The sequence below is a fragment of the Pseudonaja textilis genome, chromosome 1 (genome assembly GCF_049901715.1).
Source record: "Pseudonaja textilis isolate UNSWEBS1 chromosome 1, rPseTex1.2, whole genome shotgun sequence".
Lineage (NCBI taxonomy): Eukaryota > Metazoa > Chordata > Lepidosauria > Squamata > Elapidae > Pseudonaja > Pseudonaja textilis.
In genome coordinates, this window is record NC_141990.1 from 209,859,650 (window position 1) to 209,866,804 (window position 7,155).

Here is a 7,155-nt window from a genome sequence, read left to right on the forward strand (position 1 = left end):
CATTATATTTCTGTTACAACTTTCAACTCTTTTACTGTATGCTCTGGTCAAAATATTGGCAGCTAGAACTGAATAGCCCTTGATCCTTCAGTTAGGTTGGTTCTTTAAAATGACAGATTGTGACAATGGAAACAAAACAAAACAAAAATATTTGCTTTCCTGTCTGTAGATTTAAAATCAATGTGACAAATCTGAAGAAATGTGTAGACAGCTTTTAAATATTCACACACCAGTCTTTAAAAACTGCAGGACCACCCAGGCCAAGAAAGTTCAATTGCCTTTTTGAAGTGCAGAATGTTACAATTACTGATAAAGTTTGCCAGAACTGAATTATGAATGGATTTCAATGTTCACTGGGGGTAATCTTAAAAATTATGTGGGATGTCTTGTTTGTTCCAAAATTCTTCTTTTTCATGTGTAATTGTAGCTGGAAAAGGATAGAAAGAAGTGGCAGAGGAAATTCCAAAAGTGAAAGATGAGACTTTCTTCTCACTTTCTGTATATGTCCACACAGCCTTCTGCTACCCTCCTTTCACATTAATAGAACTAAGAGAGCTCCATTTTCTCCCCTGGAAATGGTAAAATGATGTTAGGGGGAGGGATTCCAAAGTTGTGATAAAAAGCCCAACAGTTCTAATGATTCTCCCTTACTTCAAGTATCATTTAGATCAGTGGATCCCAAAGTAGGCGGTACCACCCCCTGGGGGTGGGTGGAATACCTTAGGGGGCGCTAAGAGGCAGCAGGGAGGTATTCGAGGTGCCAGCCCCGCAGGCTCATTGACTGCTGGCTACACAGCCAATTGACTGTTTCATCGTTCCATAGCCAACACCTTGAATGTAGAACCCGTGCACGCTGAGCCTTGCCAAGCCTGGGGGGGGGGGGCGGAGAGGGGTGGGAGGTGGCAGAAAGCTTGCAGGCTGCCCTCTCCGGTGGAAGTGGTGGAGATGTGCCTAAAGGCCTGAAAGCAAAACCCTCCCAAGGTGCGCAGTGGAAGGGGTGGGTGGTCCAGCATTAGGATCCCTTCCCCGGAGGAGAACAAGGGAGTGCGCAGTGCCTGTCCGGCCTCTGCCTCTCCAGCCAGCCGGGCTTGCACGCAGGATGCAGGTGGGTGCAGCTGCAGCTCTCCAAGGCATGTGGCTCGGTTCAGTTCAGCTCTATGTGGCCATTCTGGGCCTAGAACCTAGACTCCCTCTGCAGCCTGGTTCTTCCAACCAAGCCCTGCACTTGCTTGCTTGCTTTCCAAGTGATCGTTCCCTCTGCCTCCCCTCCGCCCATCTGGGCTGCTTCTGCACGCCTTCCTCCTCCCGGGCAGAGCATAAAGATGGGCAGAGCACTTTCCCGAAGTTGGGAGTCTTTGAGCATGTGTAGAGTACCTCCCCTTGCTTGGCCCGATGGAAGTGGACCTTGGGTTGAAGCAAAGAGGGTGAAGTCAGCCGCATCGCTGCCCCAGGGAGGTTGGCATTGAAAAATTGGATGCCAAAGAAAGAACTGGGGCAGGGGGCTGGAGAAGGGACAGAGGGGCAGCTGCATTAAGGAGCAGGAAGATCTTAGCCATCGTTTATTGACTAAGCCAGAATCAAACAGCATGCTAAACTCTAAACCAGAATGGCTGGGTTGATATATTCAGCCTGTGTTTCTCAACCTTGGCAACTTGTGTGGACTTCAATTCCCACTCTGGCTTTGCTCTACTTTCCCAAAGTGCCGCTGCTGTCAGATTCTTTCTGTCTGTCTGTCCGTCCATCCATCCACCCACCCATCCATCCATCCATAAGTTCTGCCTGTCTGTTTGTCTGCCTTCCTGCCTGCCTGTCTTTCTGTCTGTCTACCTACCTACCTATCTACCAATATAGATCTATCTATCTATCTATCTATCTATCTATCTATCTATCTATTTATCTACCAATCTACCTACCTACCTACCTACTTATCCATACGTTCATCCAAAAGATCTGCCTGCCTGCCTGCCTACCTACCCACCTACCTACCAATCTTTATCTATCTATCTATCTATCTATCTATCTATCTATCTATCTATCTATCTATCTATCTACCTAGCTGTCTCTCTGACTCTCTCTCTCTCTCTCTCTCCATCCATCCATCCATCCATTCATCCATCCATGTTCAAACTCCAGCCCTGCAGGCACATTGGGAAAGTAGAGCAGTCTGGGAGGGAGGGAGGGGGAGACAGAGAAAGAGAAAGAGAGAGAGAGAGAGAGAGAGAGCGCACTGATGCATCAGATTGAAATGAGTCCTAGCTTAGATTGAGGCTCTTTTCCACACTGAAACATCTTTGGCTTCTATTAAAGGTTTTGTGGATGAAACATGGTCAAGATTATCAGGAAGCTCTCACATTTTGTTGAGGCTTTAAACAGGATCCATTGGACCAGATCTCCACCCTAAAAATTACTTTTCCCCAATATATTACAGTGCCAATTCTGAAGAAGGCAAAACCAAATTGTACTGGTAAATTACAAGGAGAACACACACACACTCTCCCTTCTAACCCTGCTGGAGCAGGTGATTGGACTAGAATAGATATCTCATTTTCTTTCCCCCTCCCTCCTTCTTTATTTCTTTTTCTTTCTGTCCCTTCCTTCCATCTCCCCCTTTCTTTTTCTGTTCCTTTTTTCCCTTTTCTCTTTCTTTTCTTCCTTCTCTCTTTCTCTCTTTCTCTCTCTCAGGCTCACCCCATTGACTTGACTTGCTTGGGCAGGTCCCTCCAGTGCAGTGGGCTCAATGGGGTGGACCTGCAGAGCCGGCACCTAGAATGCAGCAGTGGCGGCATGTTTGAAAAGTAGAGCAAAGCCAGAGGTCAGTAATTTTTGCTGCAAAGAATCACAAAGCTTCTGGGGTGTGCACAAGAAGGGACACACATGTCAATGCAATTCAGCAACATAAAATAAAGAGATACAAATAAAACAAATCAAGAATCGGCAAAGCATCTCTGATTAGATTTTATTCACAACTAGAATCTAATCAGAGATGCTTTGCCGATTCTAGTGCAGTGACCTGCTCCAGCAGGGTTAGAAGGGAGTGTGTGTGTGTGTATTTGTGTGCATGGCTGTCAAAACTCCAAAACAGGTCAAGTATCTTTGGAGAGGCCAGTCATAAATTAGAACTCTTGCTAAACAACTGGCCATAAAGTGAGGGCCGCTTGTTTGCCAGTCACATGACCACAAAACCACACCTACCCAGTCATGTGACCAGCAAGCCATGCCCAGCCATCAAGCCACGCCAGCCAGTCATGTGATCAGCAAGCCACGCCCACCCAGTCATGTGACCAAGCCACACCCTAAAATTAGGCTATACCGTAGAACTTTGAATCCCATCCCTGGGTGGGGGGCACCGAGGATGAGTTTGTAGCACCAAGGGGGCGGTGGACTGAAAATGTTTGGGAACCACTGATTTAGATAGTAAAGGGAGAGTTTCTTACTGAGGATATTAGCGATCACTCCTTCTGTCTCCCCATCTCCAATTTAAAATGACAGCCCATCCCCAGTTTTCTTCTACAGGTTCACTGTATCAGCTGTTATTTTATTGGTAATAGCATTTAGCTATTGATAGCAGAAATCCATGATTCTCTGCCCATGAGCAGAATTCTATTGAAAGAAATTCTTACGAATGAAAGCAAAGTAGAGAAATTCTTCTTCAAGACCTCTTGAAACCTTTGTCCAAATTCAACAGCACCTCCCCTCTAGTCCATCTTCTTTTCTACCTTCAGTTGTGCAACATCAGATACTAGAGTAATGCATCAGATTTCCACCATATGCCATAGGTTCTTAGACCCCTTCTTTCTGTTTCTAAATTTTCGCCAAAGTTGACTCTCATTTGTTTCTTTTCTTTTTCTTTTCCTTACTGCTCCAGCTGCTTCATTCCTTTAGCCTGATTTCCATGCAGCTTCTATTTGTCTTCCTCTGTTTTGAGAGAAATCAGATAATATCATGCTGCCAGGAAAGCAAATGCCATCTCTGGATGAATTAACAGGAACACAAAATTCAGATCATGGGGGAAACTGTTCCACTCTAGTCTGTTGTAGTCTGACTCCATTTGAGTAGTGTGTCCAATTCTGAGCACCATAGTTCAGAAAGGACAGTGACAAACTGGATTATAAAGTTAGGGGCTACCAGTATGGTGAAAGATCTAAAAGAGAAATTCCTACAAGGATAATGTCAAACATGGTCTAGATTCTATATGATTCTTTCCAACTGATATCACATGGTCATTCTAGAAAGCAATGCAAAGTATCAGCAATCTTGCACTGATCTGGGGGGAACCAAGAACCCTAAGAAATGTATTCATTTTCAGGAATAAATATAAACTCTCAATACCTCTAAATAAGCTATGTCTAGATATTTTACTATAAGTTTGGGTATAGATTTGTTGGGACAGATACATGCCTGGCCAAGTGAATAGTAATATAGGTTTGATATATATCAATCCACATTTTTTTTTCCTAATTTGCCTCAGGCCCAAATCTAAAAAAATGATCATCTTGCTTGTTTATCTCATCTGCTTTTATTCAAGGAACCCCAGAAAATTCTCAGCGTACACAAGCCACTTCCTCACCCACCCATATTTTTTTCATCTTCACAAAACAATATAAAGTTATGTTTGACTGAAATAATATCAGATAATAGATAATCCGAGTAGGAAGGGAACTTATAGGTCATCTAGTCCAACCCCCCCACTCAAGTGGGAGACCCTACACCAATTCTGACAAATGGCAGTCCAATCTCTTCTTGAAGGTCTCAAGTGATGGCGTTCCCACAACTTCTGAGGGCAAGCTGTGAATGTGTGGAACAGGGTATCTAGAAAAATGCAATCCTGGATGAAGGCTTGAATCTGCATCACTCTCCTCCTAATCCAACAAGGTAAATTATATCCCACAATGTATCACAATAATTTCTAAAGTTGGGGGAATTTTATTTTCTTGGTGGTGACCTTCAGTGCCTTAGATATTCCTCCAGACAATTGCCCTATATTAAAATAAAAATTTGGTACTTCACTATATTCCATAACCAGCTAAAGCTGGAGTTTATTGAAGACTTACTTCCTTTGTAGATTTCCACTGTTCAGTGGCAGCAAACAAGGCAAGTAGAAGCACCAACTCTTTTAATGCCATTCCTGTAGGTCATAACAAAAACCAGTCTGGTTAGGCCACATTCAAAGTATTACTCAGCTGCCCTTCTCATTTTCTGTTTCCATTGTATTTATGATCCAGAATATTACTACTGTGCTACACACTTCTAAGGTGAATATTCTTATTTCTCTTTCTCTTTCAAAGCATTGACAATACTTCTGGCACCAAGTCAGAATATAAATTGGGGTCTCAGAAAGCTTTACCTACTGCTATTGTTTAACTGAACAGCTGCCTGACAGCAAACTCCTTCCCTAAGAGAAAGCAATTTCCTCTGTGTAGTTCAAGAACAATGGACACCAGTTGGGAAGGCTCTGACATCTGATGACACTATCCAGCATGGAGTGGGCTTCAAAGTCAATAATGGAACAATGGAAAAATAAACATTTTAAATGCCATCGTACAAATTGAGAGAACTTCCCCTCCCTGTCATTCCAGTGTTTTCTTTGATAGTGTTTTTTTGGAAAGTAAGCCGTCAGCAAAATGAAGCATAGGTCTCCAGTGCTATGGTGAGGTTTCTGCACACAAATCAACCATCTGAGCAAGCGGCAGACAATAACACTGTACTATTTCACTACAAGGATCATCTTTTCAGAGGTAGTCAAATGGCTATCCTTTTATAGCGATATATTGTTTTACTCCCAATATTTTTATTATGCTATTTTAATGCATAACAGTAATTATTCCTTATCTTAATTTTTTCAATTTTTTCTTCCATATGTATAATCAGCAAAATAAACCAAAGCTAATACATTTTGGTTCAATGGAGGAAGGTCATGGCTTACAGATGATAGTACCAATATAGGAGAATATCTGTAGCTCAGGGTTGAAATAAAGGGTCCTTGGTGCTCTCTGAGCTTGCTTGTTTTCTTGCAGACATTACATCACCCAAACTAGGTAACATCATCAGTGCTCGTAAGAAGTGGGATTTGCTCTTGGTTTTTTATTCTAGTTTATATTCTTGGTTTATATTCTATATATACTCAGTTTATATGACAGTATGGGTGGGGGTGATCTTAAAGATTCTTTGGCTGGAGTGTTTACTGTTAACTTCTTTGGCAGTTTCTTGACTAGGGTATTGTTTAGACTAGACCAATGACTGTTGGTCTGATGTTAATCTTGGAATTAATCTTTGCTGATCTGGGTGCTGATTGCTGGTGGAAAGATACTTAGGTCTTTTTGCTCCCTTTTTAGCCAGTTAGTTGTCTCTTTTTCATGGTTTATAGATATTGTTAATGTCTGTGTGTCTATTGATGGCTAATTTGTCAGAGTGGCAGGCTTCTAGAAATTCCCTAGCATTTTTAGACTGGGCTTAATCTAGGGTGGTCACATTTTCTCAACTGAAACTATGGTTAAGTCTGTCTCTATGTTGTGAAATTAAAGAATTTCCATCATGTCTTCTATGCTGGTTGATGTTCAAAGATGTGTTATGCCATTCTTCTGCCTATTTGCCCTACATAAATGGTTGTTGAAGAATTACATTGTATGTGGTAGATGACTCCTGCTTTTTTCTTCTAGGGTTGCTGGATCTTTTGATCTTTTGCTTAGGATGCTTTGAAGGGCTTTAGTTGGCTTCTGTGCTATGCTGGTTCCATGTGGTTGTAGTAATCTATTGACGGTTTCTGACATATTCAGAGATATAAACATGATAGTATATGTGAAACCTAATAATAGCATTTAAAAATAAATCTCTTCTAGAAAATTATATCTCAGAAAGAAAATATCACTTACAGCTACTCAAATATATTTACTGAGTGGGCAGTTTGAAAAACCTACTAAGTAAACAAATCTATTTTAGAAAGGCAGCGATTAAAAATGGGATTATCTAAAATCATGCCAGTTTATCTAATATAATTTATCCTATCTTCCTTCAACCAGTACGTCATGCCCATGTTGGAGTCTGACTCTGAGGGAGAGATGCAACAGCTGACAGGGAATGGGAGTGTGGCTCCAGTGGTTGTGGATGAAACTGGGGAAGGGCAAAGGCCGGATGGGCATTCAGAGGAAGACCCAGGCC

General features: G+C 42.1%; 1 long non-coding RNA gene across 1 annotated transcript in view; it reads right to left on the reverse strand.

Annotated features, from left to right (window-relative positions):
- The window catches only part of LOC148128006 (uncharacterized), a 60,702-nt gene extending 55,575 nt beyond the window's left edge, over nt 1-5,127 (reverse strand). Inside the window, exon 1 of the long non-coding RNA XR_015741292.1 lies at nt 5,052-5,127. This is a non-coding gene — a long non-coding RNA (uncharacterized LOC148128006). The remainder of the gene's footprint in view (nt 1-5,051) is intronic.
- Between the last annotated feature and the right edge of the window lie 2,028 nt (nt 5,128-7,155).